Source organism: Alligator mississippiensis, chromosome 1 (assembly GCF_030867095.1).
Source record: "Alligator mississippiensis isolate rAllMis1 chromosome 1, rAllMis1, whole genome shotgun sequence".
In the NCBI taxonomy this organism is placed as follows: domain Eukaryota; kingdom Metazoa; phylum Chordata; order Crocodylia; family Alligatoridae; genus Alligator; species Alligator mississippiensis.
The window spans coordinates 70813551-70832512 of NC_081824.1; the positions used below are offsets into that span (position 1 = coordinate 70813551).

An 18962-nucleotide genomic window follows, 5' to 3' on the forward strand; every position below is an offset into this window, starting at 1 on the left:
TGGCCCCCCCACAAGGGGTTCATCCCCCCCCCAACAGGGGGCCAAATGGCCTGCACAGGGGCTACCACTCCCCCTGCAAGGCCTACATGCCCCCCCCAGCCCCCCGATTGCTGCCTCACCTAGCCCCAACCCCCAAAAGCTGCTGCAGCTCCCCCAATGGCTGCCCCACCCAGCTCCAACCCCGCACTCCCCCAGGTCCCCAAATGGCTGCTCCACCCAGCTTAACCCCCCAACTTACACCCCCAGGCCCCCAAGGCTACCCTCATAACCCCAGGCACCATCACTTTAAAAAAAAAAAAACCCCCAGAAAAAAAACAGAAAAAAAAAAAAGGGAAAAAAACCCCTCTGCTTACCTTAGAAGCAGGGGGGGGGGGGCTCCAGGGCCCCCTGGGAGAGCCCTCTGGGGCAGCACAGGACAGTGGGGGGGGGCAGCAGGGCCCAGGCTGGGGCTGCTGGGGCTGTCACCCTGCCTGGTAGTGTGCGGGCAGCACCCCAGTCAGCCAGACTGTAGCTCCAACTGCAGGTAAGTGCCAGGGTTTTTTTGGTGGGGGGGTTTAAAACTATGGGGTGGGGGGGCATGGATTGGGGGCTTGGGGGGATGGGGCCAGCCAGGGCAGGGGTTGGGGGCCTCAGGAGGGCTGGCGGGGGGAGGGGCCAGCCAGGGCAGTGGTTGGGGGCCTTGGCAGGGAGGGGCCAGCCAGGGCAGGTGTCGGGGGGGCAGGGGGAGTGGATGGGGCCATCGGGGGTCCCCCCCATGGTCCCCACCCCCCTCCTCTAGCCCCCCAGACACCTTACTCACTGGCACTGGAGCCCTGGTGCTGAAACATGTGGCCTGGCCGGCCACATGTTTCAGCACCAGGGCAAGGGGCCAACCATAGAGACGCTCTGGCAGCCAGAGTATCTCCATGGAGGACCCAGCCTCCGGTTTCCTCAGGACATAGTCCGGGACCATGCCCTGCTCCGCTTTTTAAAATTTGATTATTTTAGACCCCTGGATATCCAGGGGTCTAATTTTCTCCCTGCGCTGCAACATTTTTTGTTCCCGCACGTGCCTCTTACCCCGGCTCAAAGGGGTTTGTGGAGGGGCATAAGGCACATGCGTGCTCATCTGAACACACCCAAAGAGTTTATCATTCAAACATGGCAATTTAAGACATTTTCTTTCATGACACCATTAATTCCCAAAGGCATTAATTTCAGGATCATGTCTAAAACAAGGCAGTACAGAGGTTGGTCATAAGTCAGATCACTTTGGGGATATGAGCAAAAACAGAGGTACTATTAATAGCGCTCTTTTCATTTCCAGAGTGAAGTGCAATAGTACATAGGCAGATCTAGAATTTTGAAAAGGGCAGGGTGGAGGTGGTGAGGTGCATCCTTATATATAAAACACATTTTTCCATGGTTGAAAATAAACTAGAAGCTTTATTAATATGCTAGGAGTCTGGGCTGTATTATTCAGTTCATGATTGAAGCAAAAGCAAATATAATTTCACTGGAAAAAACTACAAGTCTGTGATATAGGAGCTTCAGGAGAAGCTAACAGACAGCAGAACTGCAAAACAAAGGATGGGTTGAATGGAGGAACATCAAGGCCATTAAACAGAGAGGGTCATTAATATCTGTGGAATGAAGAATTTAGAAAGGATCAGGTATATTATACTGAGCCATGAAGTCAATTGACTCCTTCAGTACTGCTGGACTAGAAATGCTGCTGCCACAGCCACTGCCACTGCCAGGCAGTTGGCCTTGGTTTGGGTGGGATAGGGATTAAACTGGGGGTGCAAATGCACCCTCCCTAGATCAGCCCTTGAAGTTGTATCTAACTCCTATAAGAATGCTTGGGTTTCTTCTTCTACTCCTATTACTTCATGCTCTTCTCAAAAGGAAACAATTTAACCTTAGTGTTAATGTGTTTGCCTTTGGGACTGACTTTTCCCGCGATTCCCGCCTGCCACGACTTTGATCGTTGCTAATTTCTGGGGAGGAAGAGATCTTAAGTGTCAGTACCCGCGGGAAGAACCACACTGTCTTGATATCAGGTTAACGAGCCTTTTATTGTTTACAGCTGGTTTCACTTTGACCCTGAATGCCCTGCCCGAGGGCCAATTACCAGGATCCACCAAGAAATTACTTGGGGATGGTTACAGGCTGTAGGTTAGCAGTTAATTGACTGTCTGCCGCTAACTTTCCTATTAGCGGTCAATTAACGCCGGAACCAGGGATTCCCCCTGGCCACGGCTTGAGTTTGCTAACGGAGCATTTTTCTCCTGAGCTCTCTGCTAGCTCCGCTTTTATCTCTCTCTCTCTCTTTTCCTCTGCTGATCTCAACCACCTTGGGACCGCCGCCTGTCACCTCTTCCCTCTTTCGTCCCCATGACTCACCACTGGAGTGGGTTCTTCAGGTAGATAGCGACCTCTTGGGTTGTGGCGATCCTGGTTTCTTGTCATCAGAGGTGATAGCAGTCTCTATCCCTGTCGGTGCTTCTCAGTTTCCTCTGAGTAACCTCCTCGGTCCGACTTCTATCTCAGTCCGTGCCCGCAGGCAACTCTGGGCATTCTTCTCTCCCACTTATTCTTCCTTCTGGGTCCTTATTGGTTTCCCGGGGTATGGTGTTTCCTGTTTCCCAGCTGCGCTACTCCTCCTCAGTTGTTACTTTTCTAAGTAACAAAGTCGCAGCCGGGACTCTGTTACACTTAGGTTTACTACAGTAGTACTAGGACATTTTGATTTGTTATTGTGCAGCACTGCTGCCTAAAGCCATCTCCATTGTATCTATGAGAATGGGTAAAATCAACTATATTAAAATTCAAATATTCTTATTTATTAGGGAGGTGGGATATTTTCTTCTTTAAAAAGTTACATTTTCTATTTGTATGCAATTAAGTTGAAACTTTCAGTTTTTCTGCCCACATATGAAGACAAAGCCACAACATATCATGATTCATACAGTCCTACTTCAGATGACTGATAGAACTTTATTGTTGATTTTACTTTTCAATGTTTTTTTTTTTTTTTATCCTACAATGCATTAAAAGCGCAAGTGGGAATACTCTGGGAGAATTCAGTGCTGTTCTGCTTCATGATCAGTGAAGCTGGAGAAACAAGACATTTCAGATTTAAACAAGCTACCTTGGTTTTTGGAACAATGAACTACAGTGTAAAAAAAATGTGAACCAAAAGGGAATTTGGGTTACTGTTCATTCAGACAAAATCAAATCACTAAATTTAGGTCTTAATCTACTTTGAGCTCTGCAAAATACAAACCATTGAATTTCACCCAGTGATGCCTCAATTAAAACCACAACTTCTGATTCAGATAGAGCATCTTTTGGAAAACTATCTGTTCTCAAGTTAAAGACCTCAAATGACAAAGCTTATTCCTAGGTAGGTTGTTCCAAGAGTTAAAAGTGTGTATCTTACTTCTTGCCTAATGATTGTTAACCAAGGAAGGTGAATGAGGGAGTGCGTACTAAATTCAGTTGTGGCATAATGAAATTATATGAATTCAGAAGGTATAATTCTTAATATGCATTGACTAATGATATCTTCTTTTCTATCTCTGGGAACTTACACACATGTGGAGAGCCTGCTCTGATGTGCTGGAAATCTCGAGTGTTAGAACAGGCTTGATTAATTGAGCCTGCTGGAGTATGCAAATTGATGCGCTTTGGCAGCATTGCGCATCACATGCATCAGTAGTGCAGTGTGACTGTGCTGAGAAAATGGCAGCAGTGTGCTTTGAACTAAAACATGTTGGATGTGCTTTAGTTCAGAAAACTCTGCCACTATTTTCTCAGTGGGGGGATGTGCTGCGGCACTGATACATGTGATGCACTGGTGCTTTTAATTAGCATGGCTCACTAATTAAAAGTGCCCGGCACTGCATCGGTACCACATGTAAAAATGCCCTCAAACTATAGTGAGCTTGCTGTGTATTAAGTTAATGCACACTAATGTTTGTCCAGATACATCTCTACTTTGTATTATTCTGGTGGTGTCCCTAGCTGCCATCCCACACTACTATGAAGATCTCAACAGAATTTTGTCACAGGATGCCACCACAAAATTGTGTTATAGTCTGTGACAGATATCTCCAGGATAGGCTATGACAGCTTTGATTCTGGAACAGACACAGAATATGAACATGGAGAGCCAGCTGAAAGCCAAGAGTTCTTTGTTATTTAACAAACAAGCCAGATTGTTGGAGGACTAGAAATGTCTCTGAGCTGGTCCTGTACACCCACTCTTCCAGTCCCATGATTGAAAAGCTTCCTAGCACTGTTCACACCCACTCAATCTGCTCTGCCAAGAAGACTTCAGCCACTAATCTTTTGGTTTAGCTCATTTGCCTTTAATATAAATAACTGGTCGTAATGCTAGGAGATATAAGCAGTGTTTCTTTTTTTCCCATTGCACCCTGGGTGCCACCATGGCAAGTGACATTGGCTGATAACCTTTTTGAATTCCATCTGCCATCTCCACTACAGCACGCACAAAATCATGATCACCTGGGAGATAGGTAGCTCAGAGTCACAATCTTGAGGATCCCCAAGCTCCTCAAACCCACAGACCACTATCCCATGCTCCTTATTCATGTGGGCACCAATGACACGGCTCGGAGCACTCCCAGCCAGGTCATGAGGCGCTACAGGGATTTGGGAGCGGGGCTTAAGGGTCTGGGGGCACAGGTGGTGTTCTCGTCGATCCTCCCAGTCTCAGGCTATGGGCTGAGAAGGGACAGGAGGATCTATGTGGTCAACCAAAGACTGCGGTGCTGGTGTCGTCAGGAAGGCTTTGGCTTTCATGACCACAGCCCGCTCTTTGGCGAGAGAGGCAGCGAGCTGCTGGGAAGAGATGGTCTCCACCTCTCTCCCCTAGGGAGGAGGCTCTTCTCAGCCAGACTGGCTGACCTGCTCCACCGGGCTTTAAACTAAGCCCGCTGGGGGACGGGGGGACTACCGCCACTGCTGGCCCGCTGAACAATCCTTGCAAAGCCAGCGGATCATGGCACTCAAGGGAGCCCACCCCTGCCCCAGCCCTGGTAAAATCTGTGGGCAAGGAAGGAGCCCCCCAGGGGGCACTTGCCTGCCTGTACACAAATGCCAGGAGCTTGGGGAATAAGCAGGAGGAGATCATCGTCCTGCTCAGTGCAAACAATTACGATGTCATAGGGATCACGGAGACCTGGTGGGACTCCACCCATGACTGGACCACGGGGATAGATGGCTATACCCTGTACAGGAGGGATCGTGTAGAGAAAAGGGGCGGGGGTGTAGCTCTCTATGTTAAGGAAAGCTACGCGTCCCTGCAAGCCGATATTGGCGACCAGGGTGGACGGCTGGAGACCCTCTGGGTTAAAATCCGTGGGGAACACGGCACAGGGGACACAATGGTGGGAGTCTACTACAGACCTCCCACCCAAAGTCCTGAGCTAGACCAGGAGTTTGCCCAGGAACTGGCTGAGGCAGCTTTCTCCAGGACCATGGTTGTCATGGGTGACTTCAATTACCCAGACATCTCGTGGGAGGATCGCTCAGCAAAATCTGAGCGGTCGCAGAGCTTCCTCTCGTGCGTGGATGACCTCTACCTGACTCAAGAAGTCTATGGGCCAACGAGAGGCAAGGCGCTGCTCGACCTGGTGCTGGCTACTGGGGAGGACCTAGTCGGCGTCCTAGTGATCGATAGGAAGCTGGGTGACAGCGACCACGAGCTGATCACCTTCACCATTCGCCGAAAAGCTGGCAAGTCAGTCAGCAACACGCAAGTCCTTGACTTCAGGAAAGCCGACTTTGACAAGCTCAGGAGGCTTGTCAGTTGAGGCCCTAAGGGACTGTGACCGCAGGGAGAGGGGAGTTCAAGAAGAGTGGTTGCTCCTCAAGGGAGCGATCCTCAATGCACAAACTAAGTCTATTCCATCTCGGAGGAAAGGCAGCAAGAGGGGACAGCAGCCCTCCTGGCTCTCCAGGGACCTAGCAGACCTCCTGAGGCTAAAAAGAAAGGCCTACAAAGGATGGAGGATGGGAGTCACCTCCAAGGAGGATTATTCTGCACTGGTCCGGTCCTGTAGGGAGCAGACCAGGAAAGCCAAGGCTGCAACTGAACTCCAGCTAGCTTTGAGCATCAAGGACAATAAAAAGTCCTTTTTCAGATATGTGGGGAGCCGGAGGAAAAGCAGGGGCAACGTTGGACCCCTGCTGAACCAGATGGGGCAACTGACAACTGACGCCCAGGAAAAAGCCAACCTATTAAATAGGTACTTTGCGTCGGTCTTTCATCAGCCCCATGGGACGCCTGTGCCTGCTACAGGGCCGGGAAGTCTGGGTGAGGGTGATCCCCTGCCCTCCATTAATGCTGACTTTGTGAAGGAACATCTTGAGAAGCTGGATACCTTCAAGTCAGCCGGCCCTGACAATCTTCACCCCAGGGTACTCAAGGAGCTGGCGAGCATCATAGCCCAGCCTCTAGCGCGGATCTTTGAAAACTCTTGGCGCTCTGGTGTAGTGCCCGAAGACTGGAAGAAGGCCAACGTGGTGCCTATCTTCAAGAAAGGGAGGAAAGTGGATCCGGCTAACTATAGGCCCATCAGCCTGACTTCTATCCCAGGGAAGATCTTAGAAAAGTTTATTAAGGAGGCCATCCTTAATGGACTGGCCGACGCCAACATCTTAAGGGATAGCCAGCACGGGTTTGTTGCGGGTAGGTCTTGCTTGACCAATCTCATTTCCTTCTACGACCAGGTGACCTATCACCTGGACAAGGGAGATGAGATTGATGTCATATATCTTGACTTCAAAAAAGCCTTCGATCTGGTGTCCCATGATCGTCTCGTGGAGAAACTGGCCAATTGTCGCCTTGGGTCCCCCACGATCCACTGGCTGGAAAATTGGCTCCGGGGTCGGACCCAGAGGGTAGTAATTGATGGAAGTCACTCATCGTGGTGTCCTGTGACCAGTGGGGTCCCCCAGGGCTCTGTCCTTGGACCCATACTGTTCAACATCTTCATTAATGATGTGGACACTGGAGTCAGAAGCGGACTGGCCAAGTTCGCCGATGACACCAAGCTTTGGGGCAAAGCATCCACATCAGAAGACAGGCGGATGATCCAGGCTGACCTGGACAGGCTTAGCAAGTGGGCGGATGAGAATCTTATGGTGTTCAACGCCGATAAATGCAAGGTTCTCCACCTTGGGAAAAAAAACCCGCAGCATCCTTATAGGCTCGGCAGTGCTATGTTGGTTAGCACTATGGAAGAAAGAGACTTGGGGGTCATCATTGACCACAAGATGAACATGAGCCTGCAATGCGATGCTGCGGCTAGTAAAGCGACCAAAACACTGGCTTGCATCCATAGATGCTTCTCAAGCAAATCCCGGGACGTCATTCTCCCCCTGTACTCGGCCTTAGTGAGGCCGCAGCTGGAGTACTGCGTCCAGTTTTGGGCTCCACAATTCAAAAAGGATGTGGAGAAGCTTGAGAGAGTCCAGAGAAGAGCCACGCGCATGATCAGAGGTCAGGGAAGCAGACCCTACGATGACAGGCTGAGAGCCCTGGGGCTCTTTAGCCTGGAAAAGCGCAGGCTCAGGGGTGATCTGATGGCCACCTACAAGTTTATCAGGGGTGACCACCAGTATCTAGGGGAACGTTTGTTCACCAGAGCGCCCCAAGGGATGACGAGGACGAATGGTCACAAACTACTAGAAGATCGTTTCAGGCTGGACATAAGGAAGAATTTCTTTACTGTCCGAGCCCCCAAGGTCTGGAACAGCCTGCCACCGGAGGTTGTTCAAGCGCCTTCATTGAACACCTTCAAGATGAAACTGGATGCTTATCTTGCTGGGATCCTATGACCCCAGCTGACGTCCTGCCCTTTGGGCGGGGGGCTGGACTCGATGATCTTCCGAGGTCCCTTCCAGCTCTAACGTCTATGAAATCTATGAAATCTATGAAATCTTGATATGCATATAGTTCTGTGCATATCTACAAGTTCTCTATTTCCAACCAGACACCTACACAACCCAACATGGAACACCTTGTCCCACCCTCTCTTTTTACTTTGTCTTGGAGTCATGTAACCTACTGCCCTTTGGCACATTCAAAATGGCAACAATGCTGGAGGTCATTTCAAACAACATCTCCTCAAGCACCGATCTTACAGGCCCTCCTCCTATACACTTTATAAACTTTGCTGCTTCCCTCTTCCAACCACATCCAGCAGAAATCTTGACCACCAACCTAAGAGTTACCCTTTGGAGCGTCAGGTTTAAATAAGAAAACTTTACTATAAAAAAGTGTTTATGGAGTGCAGAGGGTGGGATACAAATCAGGAAACAATCTTTTTATAAAGTATGCTTCCAAAACATTCTAGCATAGCAGGTATCCTTCTTTCATTCTCCCACACAGAAAACATAGTGTTTTATGAATGCAAGAGTACTTACAGATTTTTTCTTGTACAAAACTGCAACACATGGAAGTGCAGATAGTAAGGTTTCAGTTATGTTAATGCTAAATGTGCTGAACTATCATTGTGAAACTACTTCATTTACTGCTAACATACATTTCTAGGAGGGGTATAAAGTGGTATTAAGTAAAATTACTACTCTATCAATACAAAGGAGTTCTGCCTGTCACTTGTTTTAGTATAGGTAGTTTTGCCCTGTCAGTCATGCAAAATACCAGAAAAGAGCACTCTGGTGAATAGCAGCAGCGCATGTCTTCCCTTAACTTTCAGAAACAAGCACTTTCTCTGCTTCCTGGTCCCTTGCATCAATGACCCATTTTTCAACATTAGGACTGCAAATACCCCCCCCCCCCGCCCCCCCCAAAATCGCAAAGTCATTCAGGCCATATAGAAAAGGAAAATGGAAAGAATATTCTGCTTATGAAAAACTACCTGCACAGATACAAATGCAACTTCTAACTTGGTTCACCCCATGCTCTAAAAGTCTTGCCTACTAACTTATTGCTTTGGCATGTAAACACACAGCCCTTCAGATTTCAATCTGCTATCACCAGCCAGTCTCTGCAGACATTTTAGGAGTGCACAGATAGTTCATTACATCAGTGTCCTAAGCAGATGGGAAGTAAAGGTGGAAACAGATGTACCATCTTTAGAGACTTCATGTATAGGAAGAGGCTCTGAGGGGGTGGCATGATAAATATAATCTTTGATACCACAGAAACCGAATAAGAAACAATGTAGGCATGTTGCTTTTCTCATTTTATATGGGACAAGATGGCCAAAACAGATCATCAGGGACACTTTCTCAAGGCTAAGAATAAGAAAGAACAGAGGCAGCCCAGAAACAGAGAGAAAAGGACCTCCTGGAAGCAAGGAGTAGGCCAAATAGAATTTTGCAATGACAGGGAGATGCAACTCTTGGAGTTCAGGAACAGCATTGCTAGAAAGCATAGCAAGCTCTATTAAAGTTTCCAATCTCTCTCCTTTGGCATAGCACTACAGCAACTACAACTCCAGTCCCATACCCCAGAGAACTCTTCTTTGAGGACACTCAACCACAGCTCCTTCCTTCAGGATATTAAGATCAGCACCTTGGATCCCATCACAGATGTGATTCCTGCTCTAGCATTCCAGCCTTTGAGATTCCACAAGGGCGACCAAGCAGAAAATCTGTGGCAACAAACAACTGTAAATTGTTGAAAGCTGTGTGAACAGATTATCTCAAACTATGTTAACTATTTTCACCACTTTACTTTTATTTTTGTTTCTAATACTTTATTTTTTGCACAGTTTCTCATAGCTCCTGTGTTTGTACTTAAATTTTTGCAAAACAGAATGTTTTATTTAACCATTGTTTTTATGTAAATTTTGTCATAAAGAGCACAGCCTGCAAATCACAGAATACAGTCCTAAATGGACAGTACGCTAGCTGAAATAGGCAATAAAACAACTAGAGCTTAACCATATTCTATAAAGTGAATGAACATTGTCCACAACATAAAATGTTCTGTAATAGCACACAAAGTATGAATGAAGCAGACCCCATTCTGTGAAAACACAGTCCCCACACTTAAAATATTTCATGAAATAATCCATAATATTTTCAAGACATAATCCATTGAAAGTTATCCAAAGCATAATAAAAACATATGGTACTAGAATTCAAAATTAGCCCCCGTCCTTAAAATAGGAACACAAAATATTGTTAATCACATGCCCTAAGTGACTGTCATTTTGGAGAGTATATCCCAGTGGCTGTTCATAGGGCTCTAAAAATCCAGACTTTTGTCTCTTTTTGCTCTGCCAAAGATTGTACAACATACAGCATGCAGTTATAGTTTAAGACAGTTACGGCTCAGCAGCCTCTCTGAGGCATGAGGCAGCACCATCTGACTATCATCATGGAGCTGCTTACAGGGCAATTACAGTATTTATGTGTATAGCAGACAACACTGGTCACAAGACAGTCCCCCAATAATTAGATTCTATATATGGAAAATGTATATTTTTTTTATAATTTTCCAGGTATAGAATCTAATTATCAGAGGTTTATCTGGAATTTGTTCCCCCCCCCTCCCCCCCCCCCCACCTCCGCAGCAAGGAAAATGAATCTGGGGGATCATGTAGCGCTTTGCTTTCTGCTTTCCCCCAGCTTTTTCCCCTGGCAGCCACTTCCCCCCTCCTTACTATTAGACCATGCTCTCTCTGAGAACATGGAAGTGAGGAGCAAATTTGAAAGCAATAACCTTGAAATTAAACATAGATGTAGTGTTTTACATATAGTACACATGCATTTAATTGATCCAGAATTGAGGCAAGTTACCTTTTTCTGAAATTGCTGCAAGTTTTAAAACAGGTACCCCATAAACACTTTTGAGCAGCACTTGGGTACCTACTTGTACAGTATGCATGTGTGCGCTTCAGATATCACCCCATAAAGGATCCATGTTCTAATTAGTCCCCACTCATGACTGGACCAGGTGTTTTTATCACAAGACCTGGGATACTCCAAAATTTTATTATGTAGATTAGGTGCAGGCCGGACAATCTGATCTAGCTTCACTTCATGGATTATTGGGGCCACACTAATCATATGCACCAGGTTGAGAGGGGGTGGCAGGGGGGATTCTTAGTGAACATTATTCAATGTCATGTCTCACCATAACTTGAAAAAAGAGTCAGCAGTAATGGGGACTGTGTTAATGGGCACTGCCATATGTCTTATTCACCTGGGCTACATTAACTGATTCTTGTGGTAGGTTCCCATCAGCATGGTTGCCTGATGTGGGCCATATGTTTTATAGTAATGCTCAGTGTTGGCTGCATTTAAACAACTTCATAACTGGTTTCCATTGCTGAGCACATGCTGCCTTTCACAGCAGTTTAATGAAAAACAACATGCTTAGTGAGATTTCCTTGTATGCAGTCATAAGATATCAGGATTTTTTTCTCCATACCAATTGGGGGGAGACCTCATCTTGTATGCAAGTAAATCTAGTAAAAAGTTATTTTCTATGATGTAACTGTTCAGAGTTTTCATCAGCCAGGGTAGCAAAGGTAAAGGGGAATGTCAACACTGTTAATCCCCACACTAATTGTCATATGGGAAAATCTACTTTTTCTCATAAAAGAAAAGAGGCAGAAGTTCTAATGATCCTGGCATCATGAACCCTTCAGGACTCCTTCACATCCTCCATGAATTCAGGCAAACCCTCCCAGGACAGTCAACCCAGTGTCACAGCACAATGGAGTCCCTTTCTATTTGTGCAATCTCATGCTTGTTGCAGAGGGCAAAAAAATAGAATCATGGGTTCTATCCAAAGAGCCAATACAAATGGGAAACAGTATCAGCAAAGCTGTCAGGAACCTCCTGAAGATTGCCAAGACTTGTGAGATGCACTGACATTACCTTCTAAATACCATCACACATCTTCCCCACAGCCCCCTTCCTTCCCCCCACAAATTGATCTGCCTTCACCAAATCAATAGTGTAGCAATAAAGAGGGCAGAGGGAATGAGCTTCTAGGTGGCAATGTCCATGTTGTACTGGACAAAAAAATCTTTCATGGTGATGTACTTGCCTCTGCAGCTGCATGGGAAATTTAGTGCAGATCTTAAGAAAAGTGCCCTCAGTCATCCTAAAATTCTGCTGTCACTGCAGGAGATGTCTTCACCTAAATTCTCTTCCCAACTTCATATTTATTTCACAGTTCCAGAAATGATGGCACTGAGCCAAATGAAACTGCTCCAAGAAAAGTTCTCATTGAAGCAGCTGGTCTATGTCCTCCTCCTCCAATTCCACCTCTTTCTCCTTGTCTTGCTCCTTGTCCTTTCAGTGAAGTTGGAGGCAGGCTAGTTGCTGGGGATGCTGCCAAAAATCACTGCCAAAGCTGCCCAGTAGAGCCAGGGTTGGCTTGCAAAGTTCAACCATTCAACAGTGAGACAAACAAAACATCTTCACAAGCCACTGCATATTTGTGTTAACCAGCATCACAACCCAGAGTGCTGTTTCATTCATCCTTGGTAGTAGCAGTTTGAAAAAGGTACCAACTAGACCCAGAAAGGGACAGATCATGGGATGGTGGGAGAAGAATCATGGGAATTTATCAGTTTTTCTGGATCCAGATTTGGATGCTACCTATAGAAACCCATTTTTAATACATAGACTATGTACAATTCTCACTTGGGGAAAATAAAATTACAGAAATTGCAGCCATGATTCTGTGAGATGAAGAAATGAATCTAGTCAAGCAAAATAACAATACCAAGACAAATATAGTAGTACACTTCTTCTTACCCCTTTTATGGGGATGATTGCCAATGACACCAAGATGTGGGGAGAGGTAGGCACGCTCGAAGGGAGAGAGGCTGCAATTAGATTTGGACAGACTACAGAAATGGGCGGATGGTAATAGGATGGGCTTCAATGTGAATAAGTGCAGGGTGCTGCACCTGGGGAGAAGGAATCCACAGCATACGTACAGGCTGGGGAGTTCCCCCCTTGAGAGCACAGAGGCAGAAAGGGATCTTGGAGTCATTATTGACTCCAAGATGAACATGAGCTGCCAATGCCAGACCACAGCCAGCAAAGCCAACCGCACCTTGTTGTGCATCCAAAGATGCATCTCAAGCCGGTCCAGAGAGGTGATACTTCCCCTCTACACGACATTGGTCTGGCCTCAATTGGAGTACTGCGTCCAGTTCTGGGCACCGCACTTTGAGAAGGATGTGGCCTGCCTTGAGAGGGTTCAGAGGAGGGCCACCCGCTTGGTTGGAGGGCAACAGGGCAGGCCCTACGAGGAGAGGCTGAGGGACCTGAACCTGTTCAGCTTCAGCAAGCGGAGGCTGAGGCAGGATTTGGTGGCTGCCTCCAAACTCGTTAGGGGAGATCAGCAGCAAATAGGCAGGGTCCTATTCCCCCCAGCAGCACCTGGGGTGATGAGGAACAATGGCCAGAAGCTGCTGGAGAATAGGTTCAGGTTAGAGATTAGGAGGCACTATTTCACTGTTAGGGTGGCTAGGATCTGGAACTAACTTCCTAGGGAAGTGGTCCTTGCTCCTACCTTGGGTAAATTCACAAAAAGATGAACACCTGTCTGGGGTCGTGTGATCCCAGCGTGTGCTCCGGCCAGTGGCGGCGGGTCAGACTAGATGATCTATTTAGGTCCATTCTGACCTCTAACTACTATGAAATTACTATGAAACTATGATCTTTGTGTGTCAGAACTAACTCCCAAGGATTTTTTGTACAACATTGTTTTTCAAACTATGGTAAACGAACCCCTGGGGGTATGTAGTGAATTTCTAAAGGTTACATTAGGGGAGCTCAACCTCCAGCCCATGGGCCAAACACAACCCATGGAGCCATAAGTATCCAGCCCTGAGGGCTCCCCATGGCTCAGGAGATTTGGCAGTAGGGGAGTGGTGGCAGTAAACACAGCCACCCTCCCCCACTGCCAAAGTCCAAAACCCCATGGCCCCAACAGCAAGATGGGGCAGGTTGGAGCCTCCCGTCACTCCTGAGGCTGGATGAGGCTGCACCACGTGCCTCCCTCTGGCCTGGATGGGGCTGGGTCATACTCCCTTTTTCACATGGGGCCAGGTTGGGGTGGCCAAAGCCCCTCCACCCCCTCCCCCTCCCCGGGCCAGGTAAAGTCCCCATGGAACTGGGCCACACCTCTCCCTCCCCACAAGGCTGGGTTGGGGGCTAGGCCATATGGGATTGGGCTACACATCCTCCCTTCCCACCCCCCACCCCAAAGGCCATGTTGGAACTGGGATGCACCTTGCACTCCTCCACGCAGCTGAATGGGGCCTTCCCACGGCTGCCCCATGCCAGATCAGGACCATCAGCCAGATCTAGCTGTCCCCTGGATGGCTTTGGCACTGCTCATCTGGTTTGCTAGTCAAAAAGGTTGAGCCCCACTGGGTTATATGAAAGGATGGAATGGGAAAGTAGAAGGGGAAAAGGCAATATGAATGAAAGAAATCAAAGAAAAATAATGGTAATCAACTCTGCATAATCATTTAAGTTGTTGATGCATTTACAGTGCTGCTGTAGGGACATAAAGTGTTATTTTTTATGATGTGTAACTGGGAATCATAGCAATACAACAAACATTAACAGGGGCATGCAAACCAAAAAGTAGGAGCACCTGTGTTATACATCAATGCTACATTTGTTTCACTTTCAGATGAAATGCTAAATAATTTTGCTCATGAGACCTGTTGTCCTAACATAACTTTTCAAGGAATAACCTCAGCTACACTCCACATAAGTTCTGGTTTTATTTGTACTGGAATAACAGAGACAGGAATTTGGCTCAAGATATGTAGTATTTCCTTCATAATTTGTGCCCCTCCACAGAAAAAAATTTTGTGGAGTCTCAGCAAACTCTACTCCAGGGATAGCGCAAAAGACATCTTTCATGCTGAAGAAACAGGGAAGAATATTCTCCAAAAGCCACCAGTCTCTGAAATTAAAGGATATCTGTTTAAGAAGCCCTGTGCTGTCATGCTGCCTCTTGGCTCCTAACGTCTAATGAATAGCTTTTCCAGGTCAGGTACTGCTCCTGGGTGTTCAACCTTCCATCTGAGAGGGTATTTTGAAGGATAGAAAGAATTGTACTTATCTGTTTTTGGTAATGGCTTAATGGCTATATGCTTCTGCTTGTGACAAGTAACACATTTCTGTCATTTTAGGTTAATAATTGTAAAATTTATCGCACCCTTAATTGCTCTGAGAAACTGCACTTTGACTGCTGTTAAGTAGCACATGCCTTGTAACTGGTTTTATACCATGCCTTGTCCCTGCATCTGTGTTAAATTACATTGTCCACATAAGTAAATCAGTAAAGCTTTTTAAACAGCTGATCCCCTCCAGGCAAAATGACTTGTTTTTCCCATTAATTGATGCATGCATCATTTTATCACTTGCAACCATCTTCACTTTTGCAGAAGTGGTCTTTCATGATAATCGATCATGATTGTTTGGGTCATGGCTACAGACCAATTAGGGTCAAATCCCTGTTGTGCTAGGCACTGTACAAACACAGAGGACTGGATAGCCACTGTCTCAAAGAGCTTGTAATCTAAGGTGCTGAGGTGGACACAGGCAAAGAGAAAGGGATATATAACTTCAATAGCATAATAAGAGTGGGGCCACTGGGGCAGAAACTCTAGTCGCTGACTTGGGGAGCAGGGAAGAAAAAGAATCACTACCACCACAGGCACACTATCATACCAGTGTCTTGGTTGCTACTGCAGCCACTCTGCTGGTTTCATTGTCTGGCCAGCTTCTCCTTGCTGCTTCTTTCCCAAAGCACACATGGCACAATGGAAGATCCTTTTAGTGCTTACAGCAACTTACATTACTGACAGGCATTTCCTTTGATTGCTTATGTGTTCACCTACTAAAAGCACTAACTTACCAAGAGTCCTTTAAAACACTACACCTAATGAACAAAAAAAAAGTTAGTTTAATCAGCATTAGTCATTATCAAAGGTAAAATCAATACAATGGATTGAAAAAAGAAAAAAGGACTGGTAATAATTTATCCATTTTTGCTTGTAATAAAATGTAATCCCTAACAGCTTTGTTTTAAAGAGTTATGGTCCTGTTACAAAAGGCAACATGTTCCAGAGATCAGCTAGACATTTCTTCTGGGCTTTGTGTCATAGCTCCCACTGAGCTTTTAAACCAGCTCATCCTAATTTAGCAGACATGAGATTATTGCTGCTGTGCAAATGAAGAGCAAAGTTAAAATTAACTGTCCCAGTGTGTTCAAAGGCAGGTGAATAAAGGCTTAGGGGTTTTGTGCTTCATGTATGTATGAATGTTTGTATATATGTATGTTCCAAAACAGATTGTTCAACAAAAGTCTGTTATAGAAAGTTTACAGCGCAGAAGTAAACTTTAAGCTTCCTTCAGTCAAATTAGAATATCCAAGCACAGAAAATACACACTACAGAAATAAAAGCCTATATTTACTGCATTTCACGACAGTCAGTCATGTGTTTATACTGTACCTAGCTCTGTTGGGACCCAGCCTGTGTAAATGATTTTAAGAAATAAATGTTATGACATATATTATACTAAGCCAGATGAGTCTGGTATCTGGCAGTGGCCTACATCAAATGTTTCAGTGGAAAAGGAAAATCTACTCATATACCTTACCTTCCTCATGACATTGAGCTGCTGGTGATTTTTTATTAGTTTATTTTTAACAAATGTCTTATTTTTAATTTTCAAATGTTTATCTTAGGAAGTGGTTAAAAGAGCAGCTTCAGAAATCTTTCATTGACAATCTGATGAGTGAATATGAGAAAGAAAATTCTAAAGCAGAAAAATAGCACATTTTTTCTTCTATAATGAACCATATTTAAGTATGGAAAACAGTCACTTCTTAAATTATTCTTTAGCTTTTTAGAAAAACTTGGTTCTTCCTTTTTATCTGTAGACAAACCCACACTATTCTTAAGTACATAATTCCTCTCTCTCCCTACTAATGAGGAACACATTGTGGTCCTTCAAACATAAGGCCAAACAAACTAAACTCGTGACAGTAGATACTGTTCACGTTTCTTTGTGCCTCCCTTTTTTTTCTCCGGTTCTTTTCTTCTTTTCTTAAGTGGTCTATTCTTTTACAAAGAAAAGAGACTTCCTATGGTCCTTCAACACAAATTTCATGTACAAGATTAAGAGTCAGAGACTTACTATTATAATTTTTTTTGCCCTACCAATGATATGGTACCCTTTATGCTTCTCTTTAATAGTTTTAAATAATGTTAATAATGACTCAAACTTAAAATATTTTTCAAACTTAAAAATGGATCACTTTTCAAACAGGGTTTGATATTCCTACCTACAAAAGCTGGGTATATACAAGTTCATAGTGCTGGACAGGATGCACTTGAGGGCACATGGCTGATGACATTGCAGAACCATTGGTCATCATGTTTGAAAACTCATGGCAATCAAGAGAAATCCTGTTGTCTTTTCTGCTTGGTGCAGGGAGCTGGACGTAATGATCTTCTGAGGTCCCTTCCAGCCTCACAATCTATGAATCTATGATTGGAAAAGAGCGAACATAGTGCCCATATTTAAGGAAGGGAAAAAGGAAGAACCAGGGAACAGCAGACCAGTCAGCTTCACCTCAGCCCCTGGAAGAATCATAGAGCAGATCCTCAAGAAATCCATTTCTAAGCACTTGGAGAAGAAGGTGATTAGGAACAGCCAGAGTGGATTCACCAAGGGCAAGTCATGTCTGACCAACCGGATTGCCTTCTATGATGAAGTGACTGGCTCTGTGGATGTGGGTATGTGATATACTTTGATTTTAGCAAAGCTTTTGATACACTCTCTCACAACATTCTCACAGACAAACTAAGGAAGTATGGGCTAGGTGAATGGACTGTAAAGTGGATACAAAAAGGCTGCAGCAATTTTTTCAGGCCCTCTGCAAGATATAGTTTTGGGGCGCCTTGACATGAAGAAGCCAGTGGTGGGGGGTGGCAAGCAGCTGAAGAAGCTGGTGGTGGGAGGGCGGGGGGTGGTGAGTGGCTGGACATGAATCTGGCAGTAGTGGCAGCAATGCAGAGTGGTGGCAACTGCCTGCCCTGCCTTGCTATGGCACTGATTTGGAGTATTCATGGCCGCAGGAGGCCCCTTGGCTGTGGGGCCCCCTGCGGCCGCAGGTTCCACAGGATTGGGCAGGCCAGCCCTGAGCATCAGGCTGAGAGGGTAGTAATCAATGGCTCGATGGCAGCTGGTATCTAGTGGTGCACACCAGGGGTCGGTCCTGGGACTGGTTTTGTTCAGTGTCTTCATCAATGAGCTAGAAAATGGCATAGAGTGCACCCTTAGCGAGTCTGCAAGGGAAATACACCAAGCTGGGGGGAAATACACTGGAGTGTAGGGCTAGGATTCACAGTGACCTAGACAAATTGGAGGATTGGGCCAAAAGGAATCTCATGAGGTTCAACAAAGACAAGTACAAAGTCCTGCACTTACGACAGAACAATCCCATGCACCATTATAGGCTGAGAGCTGACTGGCTGGGCAGCAGCACTGCAGTAAAGGCCCTGGGGGTCACAGTGAACAATAATCTGAATATGAGCCAACAGTGTGCCCTTGTTACAAAGAAAGCTACTGGCATACTGGCCTGCATTGGTAGAAGTATTTCTAGCAGGTCAAGGAAAGTGATTATTCCCTCCTATTCAGCACCAGTGAGGCCACATCTGGAGTACGGTGTTCAGTTTTAGACACCTCACTACAGAAAGGATGTGGACAAATTGGAGAGGGTCCAGCGGAGGGCAACAAAAATGGTGACGGGGCTGGGGGAAATGACTTATGAGGAAAGACTGAGGGAACTGGGCTTATTTAGTCTAGAGAAGAAGACACTGAGAGGAAATGTAATAGCAACCTTCAACTACCTGAGAGGTGGTTCCAAAGAGGCTGGAGCTAAACTGTTCTCAGTGGTGGCAGATGACAGAACAAGC

The 18962-nt window shown here is 45.8% G+C and overlaps 1 long non-coding RNA gene across 1 annotated transcript in view; it reads left to right on the forward strand.

Moving 5' to 3' along the window:
• Positions 1-11480, forward strand: part of LOC132251595 (uncharacterized) — a 23523-nt gene extending 12043 nt beyond the window's left edge. Inside the window, exon 2 of the long non-coding RNA XR_009463609.1 lies at positions 9457-11480. This is a non-coding gene — a long non-coding RNA (uncharacterized LOC132251595). The remainder of the gene's footprint in view (positions 1-9456) is intronic.
• Positions 11481-18962: the final 7482 nt, after the last annotated feature.